The sequence below is a fragment of the Pagrus pagrus genome, assembly GCF_965226575.1.
Source record: "Pagrus pagrus genome assembly, chromosome: 13".
NCBI classification, from domain to species: domain Eukaryota; kingdom Metazoa; phylum Chordata; class Actinopteri; order Spariformes; family Sparidae; genus Pagrus; species Pagrus pagrus.
In genome coordinates this window covers 7069514-7092430 of record NC_140197.1, presented here as the reverse complement: position 1 = coordinate 7092430, position 22917 = coordinate 7069514, and the positions used below count along the sequence as shown (strand labels likewise).

Sequence of the window (22917 nt, the reverse complement as noted above, 5' to 3'; positions counted from 1 at the left end):
AGTAAAATTTTCTCCCAAAAACGGAAGTCTTATTTATAAATGTATATTTATAAATATAATTTTGAGAAAAACTTGTTCCTACATTATATTTCTAAGCATTGGTTTAAGGGGGGGGGGGGGTCTAACCTGCAATATGCTCTTTACAGTAGTAGCCACTCAAAATGTCCCCTGTTTCCATGATGGGACCTTGACTGGTCCTTGGCTGGTAGCCTACAGGTCCATGGGGGTAATGTAGTCCCCCGCGATGATGTCATCAGTGAGGCTCCGCCCCTAAGCAGCCTGAGTGAAAACCAGCTGCAATGCCTCTTTCGTCCATGGGGAGGAGCAGTGATTTTAATGCTCTGCTCTCAGTAGTCTAAACCAGGGGCCGATAATCAGATGGACAATAAGTATTTCACTTTGATGTGACCAAGAATAAACTATTTTCATTTCTTTGTTGTCCTTGTACCGAGAGAATATCAGAATTTTATCTCAAAAACTGAATTTTTGAGAACATTTTGAATTCTGCTCTCATGGGAACAACTGGAGTCAATGCAATAATGACATAGCTAAACACCAGTTATTCACTTATGGAGCAAATCCATCATTTTTAAAATTACCAACATCTCCATGCTGCAATATGCGTATTTTGAGATTTTTGTCTTGATAACTGAATTTTTCACAGTGGTTTCAAATCTGCCTGCACAACAGTGAATGGCTTAATCAATTTGTGAAGCCACTGTTGTATTGCCACTTGCCAATTAGCTCAGAGTGATAGATGACAGTCTATGGTTCCAGAAGTTGTGGGTTCAAGCCTCAAGTGGCCCAAACTGAACATTGATGTCAACTGTCTTGTCTTCCTATTCTCCTGTTTGTTGCTCTAAATTGCCTAAATTTGCAAAAAATAGCCTGGACCCGACCCATCGCTGCGCAGCAGCTATAATTTCTTTTTGATTTTTGTGCGTATTATGGAGCCGTTTTGGTCCATGTTTTTAAGTCTTTATTTCCCCTGGAGTTTCCACTAATCTCGCTCTCAGAAATTGTTTGTGTATCTTTTTTACATAACATTGGTCATTGCTAATGACATACACAGTAATTAATCTAGCATACTTTCATTAAATACATCAATTCAAGCTTAAATTTAAGAGTCTATAATTAGGCCATTCTGAGCCTGATCTAGTTATACCTTAGATTTTCTAATGAAGTTAATACCTTTTTAAAAAATGTCACCTGGGGTAAAACTCCCCCTGCAACTTTTTGCATTTGTATAGCTAACAGCATTTTAAAATTGGGAAATTGTTTGACTTATTAATTTTGCAACGGGGGTCTTACAGGGTTATAATCACTTTTCCAGAGTAATTTGCCCAACACTGTGGCTGCTGATGAAATGGTAACAGGAGATAGCCTAGCTCAGTAGAAGTTCAGGCCCACAGCCTTCCAATAACCTCCCCCGCCAGCTGCATTTCGGCTCTCTGATTTGTGTGACAATGGGAGACTAAATTCCCACTCAGTGCAAACAAAAGGTTGAGCAATTATAATGCTAACTCAGCTTGCTTACTAGTTACAGTACTTTCAACTTGTAGTACAGCACACAACACATCACACATCCTAACACACATAAAATCCTGTTTAGTAGATAAACACATGAGCATCAGCAACATCCCTAACTGATAATGCTAATTCCCTGGCCTAAGTCATAAGGCATGCACTGAATACCTGCACAGCTGCAAACATCTTCCAAAATTCTTTTCATCACCTGAAATTTTTCCTCTTTAAATGGAGATTTACAATGATTACGTTGTGATCAAATAGGCTATTTGACAGGAGGTATTACTAGCATTCATTTCTGAATAAAACATTGGCCATCGCATAGGCCTGTTATAATTTCATGGCTCAAATCAAATGATGATTATGTATGTAATTGCGGTTTAATCAATTTTGACTGACCACCAGAGGTGCTTTAAGTGAATTTCCACTGGCGGTCAGTGGAAATTCAGATAACATCAGAATGACTGTGGGCGATGAGAATTTTGTGAGAGAAGCGCCATCTCCTGGTCATACCGTGTATTTCAATGAATGGGAGGGGTTACAGTAAAACATTGACACTCCCATGAGAAAGAGGGGGGCAACTCCAGCGGCTGGGATTTGAAGGGGATTTGCAGGGGATTTGGAGGGAAGTTGGCTGGAAAACGTAGGCCATTCGGCTGGCTTTCAGCTGGAAGGGGACATTTTGAACGGCTACTACTGTAAGTCTTTTAGAATGTGAAAATTTCTAAAAATAAAGGGGTTTATTTGAAGACCTCACATGCACCGGGATGACCTTTGCAAGTTTCTGAAGGTTGTATGGGCTGGGGACTTCACAAACTGCAGAGGCCATGTCAGGATTTCAGCCTTCTCGGACAAAGCTTTGATCATTTATTAAAGAAAAGGGATTGTCCTGCCTTTTTATAATTCAAATGTGTTGGAGCGGTGTTTAGTTCAGTTGGTAGAGCACCCGCCCCATGTGTAGAGCAGGCGGCCCTGGTTTGAATCCTGCATTCAGCGGCCCTATCCTGCCTGTCATTCCCCCTCTCTGCCTCCCATTTCCTGTCACTCTCTGAACTGTCCTATTAATTAAAGGCATAAAAGCCCCAAAAATATACTTAAAAAAAAAAAAATTCAAATGTGTAAAACCTGTCTCTCTTTTTTTTTTTTTAACCTTAAATAGTCCCCTTTGACCCTAGTCAAAGTCACTCTAGGGTCTAATAAACTCAAATACAATTGGCCCATGTATCGCGTACCATCACATAAACGGTATCATCATTGCCAGACTTGGCCCACATCTGGTTAACATACTATTTGCCTTGTCAGAAATAGACCAGAAGTGCCGGCTTGATGCCAGATCTGGCCCAGACCTGTCTGCTACGTATATGGGCCACATACAACTAACCACAAATGGCCCACATTTGGCATGCCATTACATAAACGGTGCTATCATTGCCAGACCTGGCCCACATCTGGCTAACATACTATTTACCAGGTCAGAAATAGGCCAGAAGTGCCGGCTTGATGCCAGATCTGGCCCAGACCTGTCTGCTACAGACCTGGGCCACATACACCTAACCACAATTGGCCCACATTTGGCATGCCATTTCATAAACGGTGCCATCACTGCCAGACCTGGCCCACATCTGGCTAGCATACTATTTGCCATGCCAGATGTAGGCCATAGGTGCCGGCTTGATGCCGGATCTGGCCCAGACCTGTCTGCTACAGACCTGGGCCACATACACCTAACCACAATTGGCCCACATTTGGCATGCCATTACAAAAACGGTGCCATCACTGCCAGACCTGGCCCACATCTGGCTAACATACTATTTGCCATGCCAGATGTAGGCCAGAGGTGCCGGCTTGATGCCGGATCTGGCCCGGACCCGCTTGCTATGTGGGGCTGGCATTTCTAACAAGAAAACGGCTTGAAAACAATCTCACTGCACACACCTCTGCTGTGTGTGTGACTGCGGGCACAGCGGGGTTGGTTGCACCATGAGACATGAGAGGGGGGGATTCAATTACATTTTATAAAGATTAAAACACTTTGTTTCATGCTCTAGTCGACTGCCTATACCCCCTATGCCAAGAGCTGGCCCTGCCATCTCCTCTAGGACAAGTATCCAACATTTTAAACTGCCTCATTAAAACAGGTAACACACAACTGAACATCTGCTAGGCTTGCTAGCACAATGTTTCCTTCTGGAAGCGTGGCAAAGCACATAAAAAATACGGACCCGCCATTTCTGCTATTTTTTTCGACACGCACCCAAAATACAACTAAATGTTAGTATATTAACAATATGTGAACATTCAAAACTTACAGTAAGTCCAGTGAGGCTGACTGTTGCCACGTAGGTCCAACTTTCTGCAGTGCTCCGTGCTGCCTCTCTTCGGTGCTCCCCCCCTTTTATTGTATTTTAGCATGTTCAAGGCCTATTATTAAATTCCACCTATTTGAAATAATAGAAATAAGAAGACTTTACCATTCTTATATGTAGGCCTTAATTCTATTAACTTGTGCTTAAGTTGTGTTTTTAAGTTATGCTTACTTAATAAAGAAATATTTCAATTTAATCAAACATTATTAGTATAAAGTACATAAAAAGAAAGAACATGTTACACAAACTTGACGTAATTAAGTTAGTAGAACTTTTTTAAAACTTTGAGTATACAGTACTTAATCTATTTAATTAATTTGAACGTTCGGGTTTACAGTGTAGCATAAGCTGTATTTGACTGAAAAAAGGTCTTTCACTGAAGTTTCCTTGCCTGAACTGGTTGAATTTGGATCTATTTCATGACAAACAAGGTTTTACCTGATCTTTAATTCATTGAGGGTGAAAACTGGCTTATGTCAATTTTGAGCATGAGTCGAAATATACACAGTAGAAATAAAGACGAGACAATAGAAATACACAGAGAAATACAAATCACAGTAGAAATACACATCACAATAGAAATACACAGTGGAAATACACATCACAGTACAAATACACTAGAAATACATAGCACACAGTGGAAATACACAGTAGAAATACACATCACAATAGAAATACACGGTAGAAATACACAGCACAAAGTCAAAATACACAGTAGAAATACACAGCACACAGTGCAAATACACTAGAAATACATAGCACACAGTCGAAATACACAGTAGAAATACACAGCACACAGTAGAAATACACTAGAAATACATAGGACAGTCGAAATACATTGTACAAATACACATCATGAAGTCCAAATACACTGTAGAAATACACATCACAGTAGAAATACACAGCACACAGTACAAATACTATAGAAATGCATAGCACACAGTCAATATACACAGTAGAAATACAGAGCAGACAAGAGAAATACACAGTAGAAATACAGAGCCAACAATAGAAATAAACAGTAGAAATACACAGCACAGAGTTGAAATACACTTGAGAAATACGGAGCAGACAATAGAAATACACAGTAGAAATACACATCACAGTATAAATACAGAGCAGACAATAGAAATACACAGTAGAAATACACATCACAGTAGATGTACACATCACAATAGAAATACACAGTAGAAATGCACATCACAATAGAAATACACAGTAGAAATACACAGCACATAGTACAAATACACTAGAAATACATAGGACACAGTCGAAATATACAGTAGAAATACACATCACAATAGAAATACGCAGTAGAAATACTCAGCAGACAGTAGAAATACAGATCAGACAATAGAAATACACAGTGGAAATACACATCACAGTAGAAATACACATCACAATAGAAATACACAGTAGAAATACACATCACAGTAGAAATACACATCACAATAGAAATACACAGTAGAAATACACATCACTGTAGAAACACACAGTAGAAATACACAGCACACAGTGCAAATACACAAGAAATACATAGCACACAGTCAAAATACACAGTAGAAAAAAGGAGACAATAGACATACACAGAGAAATACAAATCACAGTAGAAATACACAGTAGAAATACACATCACAGTAGAAATACACATCACAGTAGAAATACACATCACAATAGAAATACACAGTAGAAATACACAGCAAACAGTAGAAATACACTAGAAATACATAGGACACAGTCGAAATATACAGTAGAAATACACATCACAATAGAAATACGCAGTAGAAATACTCAGCAGACAGTAGAAATACAGATCAGACAATAGAAATACACAGTGGAAATACACATCACAGTAGAAATACACATCACAATAGAAATACACAGTAGAAATACACATCACAGTAGAAATACACATCACAATAGAAATACACAGTAGAAATACACATCACTGTAGAAACACACAGTAGAAATACACAGCACACAGTGCAAATACACAAGAAATACATAGCACACAGTCAAAATACACAGTAGAAAAAAGGAGACAATAGACATACACAGAGAAATACAAATCACAGTAGAAATACACAGTAGAAATACACATCACAGTAGAAATACACATCACAGTAGAAATACACATCACAATAGAAATACACAGTAGAAATACACAGCAAACAGTAGAAATACACTAGAAATACATAGCACACAGTCGAAATACACAGTAGAAATACATAGCACACAGTCGAAATACGCAGTAGAAATACAAAGCACACAGTACAAATGCACTAGAAATACACAGCACAGTCGAAATACACAGTAGAAATACAGAGCAGACAAGAGAAATACACAGTAGAAATACAGAGCCAACAATAGAAATACACATCACAATAGAAATACACGGTAGAAAGACACCGCACACAGTACAAATACACTAGAAATACATAGCACACAGTCGAAATACACAGTAGAAATACACAGCACAGTCGAAATACACAGTAGAAATACACAGCAGACAGTAGAAATACAGATCAGACAATAGAAATACACAGTGGAAATACACATCACAGTAGAAATACACAGTAGAAATACACATCACAATAGAAATACACAGTAGAAATACACATCACTGTAAAAACACAGTAGAAATACACAGAACACAGTGCAAATACACAAGAAATACATAGCACACAGTCAAAATACACAGTAGAAAAAAGGAGGAGACAATAGACATACACAGAGAAATACAAATCACAGTAGAAATACACAGTAGAAATACACATCACAATAGAAATACACAGTAGAAATACACAGCAAACAGTAGAAATACACTAGAAATGCATAGCACACAGTCGAAATACACAGTAGAAATACGCATCACAGTAGAAATACACAGTAGAAATACAAAGCACACAGTACAAATGCACTAGAAATACACAGCACAGTCGAAATACACAGTAGAAATACACAGCACAGTCGAAATACACTTTAGAAATACAGAGCAGACAATAGAAATACGCAGTAGAAATACACTTCACAGTAGAAATACACATCACAATAGGAATGCACAGTAGAAATACACAGCACACAGTCAAAATACACAGTAGAAATACACATCACAATGGAAATACACATCACAATGGAAATACACATCACAGTAGACATACACAGTAGAAATACACTTGAGAAATACGGAGCAGACAATAGAAATACACAGTAGAAATACACATCACAGTATAAATACAGAGCAGACAATAGAAATACACAGTAGAAATACACATCACAGTATAAATACAGAGCAGACAATAGAAATACACAGTAGAAATACACATCACAGTAGATGTACACATCACAATAGAAATACACAGTAGAAATGCACATCACAATAGAAATACACAGTAGAAATACACAGCACATAGTACAAATACACTAGAAATACATAGCACACAGTGGAAATACACAGTAGAAATACACATCACAATAGAAATACACGGTAGAAATACACAGCACACAGTACAAATACAGATCAGACAATACAAATAAACAGTAGAAATACACATCACAGTGGAAATACACATCACAGTAGAAATACACAGTAGAAATACACAGCACACAGTGCAAATACACAAGAAATACATAGCACACAGTCGAAATATACACAATAGAAATAAAGACGAGACTATAGAAATACACAGAGAAATACAAATCACAGTAGAAATACACATCACAATAGAAATACACAGTGGAAATACACATCACAGTACAAATACACTAGAAATACATAGCACACAGTGGAAATACACAGTAGAAATACACATCACAATAGAAATACACGGTAGAAATACACAGCACAAAGTCAAAATACACAGTAGAAATACACAGCACACAGTGCAAATACACTAGAAATACATAGCACACAGTCGAAATACACAGTAGAAATACACAGCACACAGTAGAAATACACTAGAAATACATAGGACAGTCGAAATACATTGTACAAATACACATCATGAAGTCCAAATACACTGTAGAAATACACATCACAGTAGAAATACACAGTAGAAGTATAGATCACAGTAGAAATACACATCACAGTAGAAATACACAGCACACAGTACAAATACTATAGAAATGCATAGCACACAGTCAATATACACAGTAGAAATACAGAGCAGACAAGAGAAATACACAGTAGAAATACAGAGCCAACAATAGAAATAAACAGTAGAAATACACAGCACAGAGTTGAAATACACTTGAGAAATACGGAGCAGACAATAGAAATACACAGTAGAAATACACATCACAGTATAAATACAGAGCAGACAATAGAAATACACAGTAGAAATACACATCACAGTAGATGTACACATCACAATAGAAATACACAGTAGAAATGCACATCACAATAGAAATACACAGTAGAAATACACAGCACATAGTACAAATACACTAGAAATACATAGGACACAGTCGAAATATACAGTAGAAATACACATCACAATAGAAATACGCAGTAGAAATACACAGCAGACAGTAGAAATACAGATCAGACAATGGAAATACACAGTGGAAATACACATCACAGTAGAAATACACATCACAATAGAAATACACAGTAGAAATACACATCACAGTAGAAATACACATCACAATAGAAATACACAGTAGAAATACACATCACTGTAGAAACACACAGTAGAAATACACAGCACACAGTGCAAATACACAAGAAATACATAGCACACAGTCAAAATACACAGTAGAAAAAAGGAGACAATAGACATACACAGAGAAATACAAATCACAGTAGAAATACACAGTAGAAATACACATCACAGTAGAAATACACATCACAATAGAAATACACAGTAGAAATACACAGCAAACAGTAGAAATACACTAGAAATACATAGCATACAGTCGAAATACACAGTAGAAATACATAGCACACAGTCGAAATACGCAGTAGAAATACAAAGCACACAGTACAAATGCACTAGAAATACACAGCACAGTCGAAATACACAGTAGAAATACAGAGCAGACAAGAGAAATACACAGTAGAAATACAGAGCCAACAATAGAAATACACATCACAATAGAAATACACGGTAGAAAGACACCGCACACAGTACAAATACACTAGAAATACATAGCACACAGTCGAAATACACAGTAGAAATACACAGCACAGTCGAAATACACAGTAGAAATACACAGCAGACAGTAGAAATACAGATCAGACAATAGAAATACACAGTGGAAATACACATCACAGTAGAAATACACAGTAGAAATACACATCACAATAGAAATACACAGTAGAAATACACATCACTGTAAAAACACAGTAGAAATACACAGAACACAGTGCAAATACACAAGAAATACATAGCACACAGTCAAAATACACAGTAGAAAAAAGGAGGAGACAATAGACATACACAGAGAAATACAAATCACAGTAGAAATACACAGTAGAAATACACATCACAATAGAAATACACAGTAGAAATACACAGCAAACAGTAGAAATACACTAGAAATGCATAGCACACAGTCGAAATACACAGTAGAAATACGCATCACAGTAGAAATACACAGTAGAAATACAAAGCACACAGTACAAATGCACTAGAAATACACAGCACAGTCGAAATACACAGTAGAAATACACAGCACAGTCGAAATACACTTTAGAAATACAGAGCAGACAATAGAAATACGCAGTAGAAATACACTTCACAGTAGAAATACACATCACAATAGGAATGCACAGTAGAAATACACAGCACACAGTCAAAATACACAGTAGAAATACACATCACAATGGAAATACACATCACAATGGAAATACACATCACAGTAGACATACACAGTAGAAATACACTTGAGAAATACGGAGCAGACAATAGAAATACACAGTAGAAATACACATCACAGTATAAATACAGAGCAGACAATAGAAATACACAGTAGAAATACACATCACAGTAGATGTACACATCACAATAGAAATACACAGTATAAATAAACATCACAATAGAAATACACAGTAGAAATACACAGCACATAGTACAAATACACTAGAAATACATAGCACACAGTGGAAATACACAGTAGAAATACACATCACAATAGAAATACACGGTAGAAATACACAGCACACAGTACAAATACAGATCAGACAATACAAATAAACAGTAGAAATAAACATCACAGTGGAAATACACATCACAGTAGAAATACACAGTAGAAATACACAGCACACAGTGCAAATACACAAGAAATACATAGCACACAGTCGAAATATACACAGTAGAAATAAAGACGAGACAATAGAAATACACAGAGAAATACAAATCACAGTAGAAATACACATCACAATAGAAATACACAGTGGAAATACACATCACAGTACAAATACACTAGAAATACATAGCACACAATGGAAATACACAGTAGAAATACACATCACAATAGAAATACACGGTAGAAATACACAGCACAAAGTCAAAATACACAGTAGAAATACACAGCACACAGTGCAAATACACTAGAAATACATAGCACACAGTCGAAATACACAGTAGAAATACACAGCACACAGTAGAAATACACTAGAAATACATAGGACAGTCGAAATACATTGTACAAATACACATCATGAAGTCCAAATACACTGTAGAAATACACATCACAGTAGAAATACACAGTAGAAGTATAGATCACAGTAGAAATACACATCACAGTAGAAATACACAGCACACAGTACAAATACTATAGAAATGCATAGCACACAGTCAATATACACAGTAGAAATACAGAGCAGACAAGAGAAATACACAGTAGAAATACAGAGCCAACAATAGAAATAAACAGTAGAAATACACAGCACAGAGTTGAAATACACTTGAGAAATACGGAGCAGACAATAGAAATACACAGTAGAAATACACATCACAGTATAAATACAGAGCAGACAATAGAAATACACAGTAGAAATACACATCACAGTAGATGTACACATCACAATAGAAATACACAGTAGAAATGCACATCACAATAGAAATACACAGTAGAAATACACAGCACATAGTACAAATACACTAGAAATACATAGGACACAGTCGAAATATACAGTAGAAATACACATCACAATAGAAATACGCAGTAGAAATACACAGCAGACAGTAGAAATACAGATCAGACAATGGAAATACACAGTGGAAATACACATCACAGTAGAAATACACATCACAATAGAAATACACAGTAGAAATACACATCACAGTAGAAATACACATCACAATAGAAATACACAGTAGAAATACACATCACTGTAGAAACATACAGTAGAAATACACAGCACACAGTGCAAATACACAAGAAATACATAGCACACAGTCAAAATACACAGTAGAAAAAAGGAGACAATAGACATACACAGAGAAATACAAATCACAGTAGAAATACACAGTAGAAATACACATCACAGTAGAAATACACATCACAATAGAAATACACAGTAGAAATACACAGCAAACAGTAGAAATACACTAGAAATACATAGCATACAGTCGAAATACACAGTAGAAATACATAGCACACAGTCGAAATACGCAGTAGAAATACAAAGCACACAGTACAAATGCACTAGAAATACACAGCACAGTCGAAATACACAGTAGAAATACAGAGCAGACAAGAGAAATACACAGTAGAAATACAGAGCCAACAATAGAAATACACATCACAATAGAAATACACGGTAGAAAGACACCGCACACAGTACCAATACACTAGAAATACATAGCACACAGTCGAAATACACAGTAGAAATACACAGCACAGTCGAAATACACAGTAGAAATACACAGCAGACAGTAGAAATACAGATCAGACAATAGAAATACACAGTGGAAATACACATCACAGTAGAAATACACAGTAGAAATACACATCACAATAGAAATACACAGTAGAAATACACATCACTGTAAAAACACAGTAGAAATACACAGAACACAGTGCAAATACACAAGAAATACATAGCACACAGTCAAAATACACAGTAGAAAAAAGGAGGAGACAATAGACATACACAGAGAAATACAAATCACAGTAGAAATACACAGTAGAAATACACATCACAATAGAAATACACAGTAGAAATACACAGCAAACAGTAGAAATACACTAGAAATGCATAGCACACAGTCGAAATACACAGTAGAAATACGCATCACAGTAGAAATACACAGTAGAAATACAAAGCACACAGTACAAATGCACTAGAAATACACAGCACAGTCGAAATACACAGTAGAAATACACAGCACAGTCGAAATACACTTTAGAAATACAGAGCAGACAATAGAAATACGCAGTAGAAATACACTTCACAGTAGAAATACACATCACAATAGGAATGCACAGTAGAAATACACAGCACACAGTCAAAATACACAGTAGAAATACACATCACAATGGAAATACACATCACAATGGAAATACACATCACAGTAGACATACACAGTAGAAATACACTTGAGAAATACGGAGCAGACAATAGAAATACACAGTAGAAATACACATCACAGTATAAATACAGAGCAGACAATAGAAATACACAGTAGAAATACACATCACAGTAGATATACACATCACAATAGAAATACACAGTATAAATAAACATCACAATAGAAATACACAGTAGAAATACACAGCACATAGTACAAATACACTAGAAATACATAGCACACAGTGGAAATACACAGTAGAAATACACATCACAATAGAAATACACGGTAGAAATACACAGCACACAGTACAAATACAGATCAGACAATACAAATAAACAGTAGAAATACACATCACAGTGGAAATACACATCACAGTAGAAATACACAGTAGAAATACACAGCACACAGTGCAAATACACAAGAAATACATAGCACACAGTCGAAATATACACAGTAGAAATAAAGACGAGACAATAGAAATACACAGAGAAATACAAATCACAGTAGAAATACACATCACAATAGAAATACACAGTGGAAATACACATCACAGTACAAATACACTAGAAATACATAGCACACAGTGGAAATACACAGTAGAAATACACATCACAATAGAAATACACGGTAGAAATACACAGCACAAAGTCAAAATACACAGTAGAAATACACAGCACACAGTGCAAATACACTAGAAATACATAGCACACAGTCGAAATACACAGTAGAAATACACAGCACACAGTAGAAATACACTAGAAATACATAGGACAGTCGAAATACATTGTACAAATACACATCATGAAGTCCAAATACACTGTAGAAATACACATCACAGTAGAAATACACAGCACACAGTACAAATACTATAGAAATGCATAGCACACAGTCAATATACACAGTAGAAATACAGAGCAGACAAGAGAAATACACAGTAGAAATACAGAGCCAACAATAGAAATAAACAGTAGAAATACACAGCACAGAGTTAAAATACACTTGAGAAATACGGAGCAGACAATAGAAATACACAGTAGAAATACACATCACAGTATAAATACAGAGCAGACAATAGAAATACACAGTAGAAATACACATCACAGTAGATGTACACATCACAATAGAAATACACAGTAGAAATGCACATCACAATAGAAATACACAGTAGAAATACACAGCACATAGTACATATACACTAGAAATACATAAGACACAGTCGAAATATACAGTAGAAATACACATCACAATAGAAATACGCAGTAGAAATACACAGCAGACAGTAGAAATACAGATCAGACAATAGAAATACACAGTGGAAATACACATCATAGTAGAAATACACATCACAATAGAAATACACAGTAGAAATACACATCACAGTAGAAATACACATCACAATAGAAATACACAGTAGAAATACACATCACTGTAGAAACACACAGTAGAAATACACAGCACACAGTGCAAATACACAAGAAATACATAGCACACAGTCAAAATACACAGTAGAAAAAAGGAGACAATAGACATACACAGAGAAATACAAATCACAGTAGAAATACACAGTAGAAATACACATCACAGTAGAAATACACATCACAGTAGAAATACACATCACAATAGAAATACACAGTAGAAATACACAGCAAACAGTAGAAATACACTAGAAATACATAGCACACAGTCGAAATACACAGTAGAAATACATAGCACACAGTCGAAATACGCAGTAGAAATACAAAGCACACAGTACAAATGCACTAGAAATACACAGCACAGTCGAAATACACAGTAGAAATACAGAGCAGACAAGAGAAATACACAGTAGAAATACAGAGCCAACAATAGAAATACACATCACAATAGAAATACACGGTAGAAAGACACCGCACACAGTACAAATACACTAGAAATACATAGCACACAGTCGAAATACACAGTAGAAATACACAGCACATAGTACAAATACACTAGAAATACATAGGACACAGTCGAAATATACAGTAGAAATACACATCACAATAGAAATACGCAGTAGAAATACACAGCAGACAGTAGAAATACAGATCAGACAATAGAAATACACAGTGGAAATACACATCACAGTAGAAATACACATCACAATAGAAATACACAGTAGAAATACACATCACAGTAGAAATACACATCACAATAGAAATACACAGTAGAAATACACATCACTGTAGAAACACACAGTAGAAATACACAGCACACAGTGCAAATACACAAGAAATACATAGCACACAGTCAAAATACACAGTAGAAAAAAGGAGACAATAGACATACACAGAGAAATACAAATCACAGTAGAAATACACAGTAGAAATACACATCACAGTAGAAATACACATCACAGTAGAAATACACATCACAATAGAAATACACAGTAGAAATACACAGCAAACAGTAGAAATACACTAGAAATACATAGCACACAGTCGAAATACACAGTAGAAATACATAGCACACAGTCGAAATACGCAGTAGAAATACAAAGCACACAGTACAAATGCACTAGAAATACACAGCACAGTCGAAATACACAGTAGAAATACAGAGCAGACAAGAGAAATACACAGTAGAAATACAGAGCCAACAATAGAAATACACATCACAATAGAAATACACGGTAGAAAGACACCGCACACAGTACAAATACACTAGAAATACATAGCACACAGTCGAAATACACAGTAGAAATACACAGCACAGTCGAAATACACAGTAGAAATACACAGCAGACAGTAGAAATACAGATCAGACAATAGAAATACACAGTGGAAATACACATCACAGTAGAAATACACAGTAGAAATACACATCACAATAGAAATACACAGTAGAAATACACATCACTGTAAAAACACAGTAGAAATACACAGAACACAGTGCAAATACACAAGAAATACATAGCACACAGTCAAAATACACAGTAGAAAAAAGGAGGAGACAATAGACATACACAGAGAAATACAAATCACAGTAGAAATACACAGTAGAAATACACATCACAATAGAAATACACAGTAGAAATACACAGTAGAAATACACAGCAAACAGTAGAAATACACTAGAAATGCATAGCACACAGTCGAAATACACAGTAGAAATACGCATCACAGTAGAAATACACAGTAGAAATACAAAGCACACAGTACAAATGCACTAGAAATACACAGCACAGTCGAAATACACAGTAGAAATACACAGCACAGTCGAAATACACTTTAGAAATACAGAGCAGACAATAGAAATACGCAGTAGAAATACACTTCACAGTAGAAATACACATCACAATAGGAATGCACAGTAGAAATACACAGCACACAGTCAAAATACACAGTAGAAATACACATCACAATGGAAATACACATCACAATGGAAATACACATCACAGTAGACATACACAGTAGAAATACACTTGAGAAATACGGAGCAGACAATAGAAATACACAGTAGAAATACACATCACAGTATAAATACAGAGCAGACAATAGAAATACACAGTAGAAATACACATCACAGTAGATGTACACATCACAATAGAAATACACAGTATAAATAAACATCACAATAGAAATACACAGTAGAAATACACAGCACATAGTACAAATACACTAGAAATACATAGCACACAGTGGAAATACACAGTAGAAATACACATCACAATAGAAATACACGGTAGAAATACACAGCACACAGTACAAATACAGATCAGACAATACAAATAAACAGTAGAAATACACATCACAGTGGAAATACACATCACAGTAGAAATACACAGTAGAAATACACAGCACACAGTGCAAATACACAAGAAATACATAGCACACAGTCGAAATATACACAGTAGAAATAAAGACGAGACAATAGAAATACACAGAGAAATACAAATCACAGTAGAAATACACATCACAATAGAAATACACAGTAGAAATACACTAGAAATGCATAGCACACAGTCGAAATACACAGTAGAAATACGCATCACAGTAGAAATACACAGTAGAAATACAAAGCACACAGTACAAATGCACTAGAAATACACAGCACAGTCGAAATACACAGTAGAAATACACAGCACAGTCGAAATACACTTTAGAAATACAGAGCAGACAATAGAAATACGCAGTAGAAATACACTTCACAGTAGAAATACACATCACAATAGGAATGCACAGTAGAAATACACAGCACACAGTCAAAATACACAGTAGAAATACACATCACAATGGAAATACACATCACAATGGAAATACACATCACAGTAGACATACACAGTAGAAATACACTTGAGAAATACGGAGCAGACAATAGAAATACACAGTAGAAATACACATCACAGTATAAATACAGAGCAGACAATAGAAATACACAGTAGAAATACACATCACAGTAGATATACACATCACAATAGAAATACACAGTATAAATAAACATCACAATAGAAATACACAGTAGAAATACACAGCACATAGTACAAATACACTAGAAATACATAGCACACAGTGGAAATACACAGTAGAAATACACATCACAATAGAAATACACGGTAGAAATACACAGCACACAGTACAAATACAGATCAGACAATACAAATAAACAGTAGAAATACACATCACAGTGGAAATACACATCACAGTAGAAATACACAGTAGAAATACACAGCACACAGTGCAAATACACAAGAAATACATAGCACACAGTCGAAATATACACAGTAGAAATAAAGACGAGACAATAGAAATACACAGAGAAATACAAATCACAGTAGAAATACACATCACAATAGAAATACACAGTGGAAATACACATCACAGTACAAATACACTAGAAATACATAGCACACAGTGGAAATACACAGTAGAAATACACATCACAATAGAAATACACGGTAGAAATACACAGCACAAAGTCAAAATACACAGTAGAAATACACAGCACACAGTGCAAATACACTAGAAATACATAGCACACAGTCGAAATACACAGTAGAAATACACAGCACACAGTAGAAATACACTAGAAATACATAGGACAGTCGAAATACATTGTACAAATACACATCATGAAGTCCAAATACACTGTAGAAATACACATCACAGTAGAAATACACAGCACACAGTACAAATACTATAGAAATGCATAGCACACAGTCAATATACACAGTAGAAATACAGAGCAGACAAGAGAAATACACAGTAGAAATACAGAGCCAACAATAGAAATAAACAGTAGAAATACACAGCACAGAGTTAAAATACACTTGAGAAATACGGAGCAGACAATAGAAATACACAGTAGAAATACACATCACAGTATAAATACAGAGCAGACAATAGAAATACACAGTAGAAATACACATCACAGTAGATGTACACATCACAATAGAAATACACAGTAGAAATGCACATCACAATAGAAATACACAGTAGAAATACACAGCACATAGTACAAATACACTAGAAATACATAAGACACAGTCGAAATATACAGTAGAAATACACATCACAATAGAAATACGCAGTAGAAATACACAGCAGACAGTAGAAATACAGATCAGACAATAGAAATACACAGTGGAAATACACATCATAGTAGAAATACACATCACAATAGAAATACACAGTAGAAATACACATCACAGTAGAAATACACATCACAATAGAAATACACAGTAGAAATACACATCACTGTAGAAACACACAGTAGAAATACACAGCACACAGTGCAAATACACAAGAAATACATAGCACACAGTCAAAATACACAGTAGAAAAAAGGAGACAATAGACATACACAGAGAAATACAAATCACAGTAGAAATACACAGTAGAAATACACATCACAGTAGAAATACACATCACAGTAGAAATACACATCACAATAGAAATACACAGTAGAAATACACAGCAAACAGTAGAAATACACTAGAAATACATAGCACACAGTCGAAATACACAGTAGAAATACATAGCACACAGTCGAAATACGCAGTAGAAATACAAAGCACACAGTACAAATGCACTAGAAATACACAGCACAGTCGAAATACACAGTAGAAATACAGAGCAGACAAGAGAAATACACAGTAGAAATACAGAGCCAACAATAGAAATACACATCACAATAGAAATACACGGTAGAAAGACACCGCACACAGTACAAATACACTAGAAATACATAGCACACAGTCGAAATACACAGTAGAAATACACAGCACATAGTACAAATACACTAGAAATACATAGGACACAGTCGAAATATACAGTAGAAATACACATCACAATAGAAATACGCAGTAGAAATACACAGCAGACAGTAGAAATACAGATCAGACAATAGAAATACACAGTGGAAATACACATCACAGTAGAAATACACATCACAATAGAAATACACAGTAGAAATACACATCACAGTAGAAATACACATCACAATAGAAATACACAGTAGAAATACACATCACTGTAGAAACACACAGTAGAAATACACAGCACACAGTGCAAATACACAAGAAATACATAGCACACAGTCAAAATACACAGTAGAAAAAAGGAGACAATAGACATACACAGAGAAATACAAATCACAGTAGAAATACACAGTAGAAATACACATCACAGTAGAAATACACATCACAGTAGAAATACACATCACAGTAGAAATACACAGTAGAAATACACAGCAAACAGTAGAAATACACTAGAAATACATAGCACACAGTCGAAATACACAGTAGAAATACATAGCACACAGTCGAAATACGCAGTAGAAATACAAAGCACACAGTACAAATGCACTAGAAATACACAGCACAGTCGAAATACACAGTAGAAATACAGAGCAGACAAGAGAAATACACAGTAGAAATACAGAGCCAACAATAGAAATACACATCACAATAGAAATACACGGTAGAAAGACACCGCACACAGTACAAATACACTAGAAATACATAGCACACAGTCGAAATACACAGTAGAAATACACAGCACAGTCGAAATACACAGTAGAAATACACAGCAGACAGTAGAAATACAGATCAGACAATAGAAATACACAGTGGAAATACACATCACAGTAGAAATACACAGTAGAAATACACATCACAATAGAAATACACAGTAGAAATACACATCACTGTAAAAACACAGTAGAAATACACAGAACACAGTGCAAATACACAAGAAATACATAGCACACAGTCAAAATACACAGTAGAAAAAAGGAGGAGACAATAGACATACACAGAGAAATACAAATCACAGTAGAAATACACAGTAGAAATACACATCACAATAGAAATACACAGTAGAAATACACAGCAAACAGTAGAAATACACTAGAAATGCATAGCACACAGTCGAAATACACAGTAGAAATACGCATCACAGTAGAAATACACAGTAGAAATACAAAGCACACAGTACAAATGCACTAGAAATACACAGCACAGTCGAAATACACAGTAGAAATACACAGCACAGTCGAAATACACTTTAGAAATACAGAGCAGACAATAGAAATACGCAGTAGAAATACACTTCACAGTAGAAATACACATCACAATAGGAATGCACAGTAGAAATACACAGCACACAGTCAAAATACACAGTAGAAATACACATCACAATGGAAATACACATCACAATGGAAATACACATCACAGTAGACATACACAGTAGAAATACACTTGAGAAATACGGAGCAGACAATAGAAATACACAGTAGAAATACACATCACAGTATAAATACAGAGCAGACAATAGAAATACACAGTAGAAATACACATCACAGTAGATGTACACATCACAATAGAAATACACAGTATAAATAAACATCACAATAGAAATACACAGTAGAAATACACAGCACATAGTACAAATACACTAGAAATACATAGCACACAGTGGAAATACACAGTAGAAATACACATCACAATAGAAATACACGGTAGAAATACACAGCACACAGTACAAATACAGATCAGACAATACAAATAAACAGTAGAAATACACATCACAGTGGAAATACACATCACAGTAGAAATACACAGTAGAAATACACAGCACACAGTGCAAATACACAAGAAATACAGAGCACACAGTCAAAATACACAGTAGAAATACACATCACAATGGAAATACACATCACAGTAGACATACACAGTAGAAATACACAGCACACAGTCAAAATACACTGTAGAAAAAAGGAGGAGACAATAGACATACACAGAGAAATACAAATCACAGTAGTAATACACAGTAGAAATACACATCACAATAGAAATACACAGTAGAAATACACAGCAAACAGTAGAAATACACTAGAAATACATAGCACACAGTCGAAATACACAGTAGAAATATGCATCACAGTAGAAATACACAGTAGAAATACAAAGCACACAGTACAAATGCACTAGAAATACACAGGACAGTCGAAATACACAGTAGAAATACACAGCACAGTCGAAATACACTTTAGAAATACAGAGCAGACAATAGAAATACGCAGTAGAAATACAAAGCACACAGTAGAAATATACTAGAAATACATAGCACACAGTCGAAATACGCAGTAGAAATACAAAGCACACAGTACAAATGCACTAGAAATACACAGCACAGTCGAAATACAGAGTAGAAATACAGAGCCAACAATAGAAATACACATCACAATAGAAATACACGGTAGAAATACACCGCACACAGTACAAATACACTAGAAATACATAGCACACAGTCAAAATACACAGTAGAATTACACATCACAATGGAAATACACATCACAGTAGAAATACACAGTAGAAATACACAGCACACAGTGCAAATACACTAGAAATACATAGCACACAGTCGAAATACACATTAGAAATACAGAGCAGACAAGAGAAATACACAGTAGAAATACACAGCACACAGTAGAAATACACAGTAGAAATACACAGCACACGGCCAAAATACACTTTAGAAATACAGAGCAGACAATATAAATACACAGTAGAAATACACAGGACACAGTAGAAATACACAGTAGAAATACACAGCACACAGTAGAAATACACAGTAGAAATACATAAAAATACATAGCACACAGTAGAAAAACATTGTAGAAATACACATCACAAAGTCCAAATACACTGTAGAAATACACAGTAGAAATACACATCACAGTAGAAATACACAGTAGAAATACACAGCAGAAATACACAGCACACAGTAGAAATTCATTAGAAATACATAGCACACAGTAGAAATACATTGTAGAAATACACATCAAAAAGTCCAAATACACTGTAGAAATACACAGTAGAAATACACATCACAGTAGAAATACACAGTAGAAATATAGATCACAGTAGAAATATACATCACCATAGAAATACACAGTAGAAATATACATCACAGTAGAAATACACATCACAATAGAATTACACAGTAGAAGTTCACAGCACACAGTGCAAATACACAGTAGAAATACACAGCGCAGAGTCAAAATACACTTTAGAAATACAGAGCAGACAATAGAAATGCACAGTAGAAATACACATCACAGGAGAAATACACAGTAGAAATAAACAGCACACAGTCGAAATACACTTTAGAAATACAGAGCAGACAATAGAAATACACAGTAGAAATACACAGCACACAGTAGAAATACACAGTAGAAATACACAGCACACAGTAGAAATGCACTAGAAATACATAGCACACAGTAGAAAGAAGATCCAAATTCAACCAGTTCAGGCTAGAAAACTTCAGTGAAAGACCTTTTTTCAGTCAAATGCCGCTTAGGCTACTGTACAGTGCAATAACATGCTCCTCACGCTCTGAAACGCTCATTTTTCACATAAGCCTTAATGAATGAAATTCCAGGTAAAAACTCCTTTGCCATGAAGAAGATCCAAATTCAACCAGTTCAGGCTAGAAAACCTGTTTGAAAGACCTTTTTTCAGTGAAATGCAGCTTAGTGCAAAAACAGGCTCCTCTCGCTCTGAAAGGCTCATTTTTGACATAAGCCAGTTTTCACCCTTAATGAATTAAATTCCAGGTAAAAACTCATTTGCCACGAAGAAGATCCAAATTCAACCAGTTCAGGCTAGAAAACTTCAGTGAAAGCCCTTTTTTCAGTCAAATGCAGCTTATGCTACTGTAAGTGCAAAAAAAGGGCTTTTCTCGGTCTGAGACGCTGAAAATTGTCATGAGCCAGTTTTCACCCCTAATGAATTAAATTCCAGGTAAAGCCTCATTTGCCATGAAGAAGATCCAAATTCAACCACTTCAGGCTAGAAAACTTGTTTAAAAGACCTTTTTTCAGTGAAATGTAGCTTAGGCTACTGTACAGTGCAGAAACAGGCTCCTCTCGCTCTGAAAGGCTCATTTTTGACATAAGCCAGTTTTCACCCTTAATGAATTAAATTCCAGGTAAAAACTTGTTTGCCACGAAGAAGATCCAAATTCAACCAGTTCAGG

At 35.5% G+C, this 22917-nt stretch overlaps 1 protein-coding gene across 1 annotated transcript in view; it reads left to right on the top strand.

Moving 5' to 3' along the window:
• The window catches only part of LOC311268452 (uncharacterized protein), a gene marked incomplete at its 3' end in the record, with an annotated part of 60771 nt that overhangs the window by 13508 nt on the left and 24346 nt on the right, over nt 1-22917 (top strand). The window lies entirely within an intron of this gene.